Here is a 1,092-nt window from a genome sequence, read left to right on the forward strand (position 1 = left end):
TACTGCCACGTGGCCACTGTTTACACAAAATTGTTTCATCACTAACATAAATCCATTCTGATTTATTTTTTTTTCCGACTCTTAACATATTAGTATAATGACCTGTCTCTACACTATTTCCGTGATGATATAGCACTACATACTCTGTATAATCCTTCTCTAATGGATATTTTATCAGAAGGTACACTTTTAACGTTGTACCCAGTAATTTTAGATACATCTTTGTTATTACACGCAAATAACATTAATTGCAATATAATTATTTCTTTACCAGAATGGAAAATGTATTTAATTTTCAATTGACTTTTTTCATTACAATTTTCGCATATTCCTTCAACAGATGACCAATGTGAATTATATTTTATTAAATTTTCCAAATTTGTACTACTGTGCGATGAAAATGTGGGAATTGTAAGTGTTGCTATTAAATGTTGTTCCATTTTTGTCTTTGTATAATTACATTTCATGCAATAAATAGTGGTAGACAGATTGTGTCCTATAATATTTTTCCCGTTCTGAAATATTTTTGCCATTTATGTAATTATTAATTAAAATTTTCATTGCATCTGTATTGTCGTATTTTAATAATGTTCTTCAAATAATGTAATTATGTATTAAACATTGTAAAACCGCATTTGCATAGTGTTACGTCCAATCCCCGGGGAATGATTTATTTTTAAAGAAAGGGAAAATCAAAGAGAGTCCCGTCTAGAAACGAGGCTGAATTCGAGAGAAGGAAGGGGATACGGAAGGACGTAACCAGATAGCCTGTTTCGCAAATAGACGCGGTGGCATATGTGCGAGTCGAAGGCGCTTTAACCGGGCTTGACGGACGAGTCAACGTCTGAAGGAACGATGTTACTCGATCTCAAGCCAGCGCGATCGTTGGTCCTGTTTCGGTCAAGGAACTTAATCCTTTTGACTCAGGATCGGACCTGTGCGATTTTCTGCAAGGAAGGGGGGAAGTGAACGAGGGTGAGGTCGTTTAATGAATTATAGAGAGGTTAAGCATTTAATTGCTATAATTATATTTATTGCTAGACGTGGTTACAATTTTCGGGTAGTAATTGGAAATTAGAGTTAATATTGTTA

Source organism: Wasmannia auropunctata, unplaced genomic scaffold (assembly GCF_000956235.1).
Source record: "Wasmannia auropunctata unplaced genomic scaffold, wasmannia.A_1.0 LD336083.1, whole genome shotgun sequence".
Classification (NCBI taxonomy): domain Eukaryota; kingdom Metazoa; phylum Arthropoda; class Insecta; order Hymenoptera; family Formicidae; genus Wasmannia; species Wasmannia auropunctata.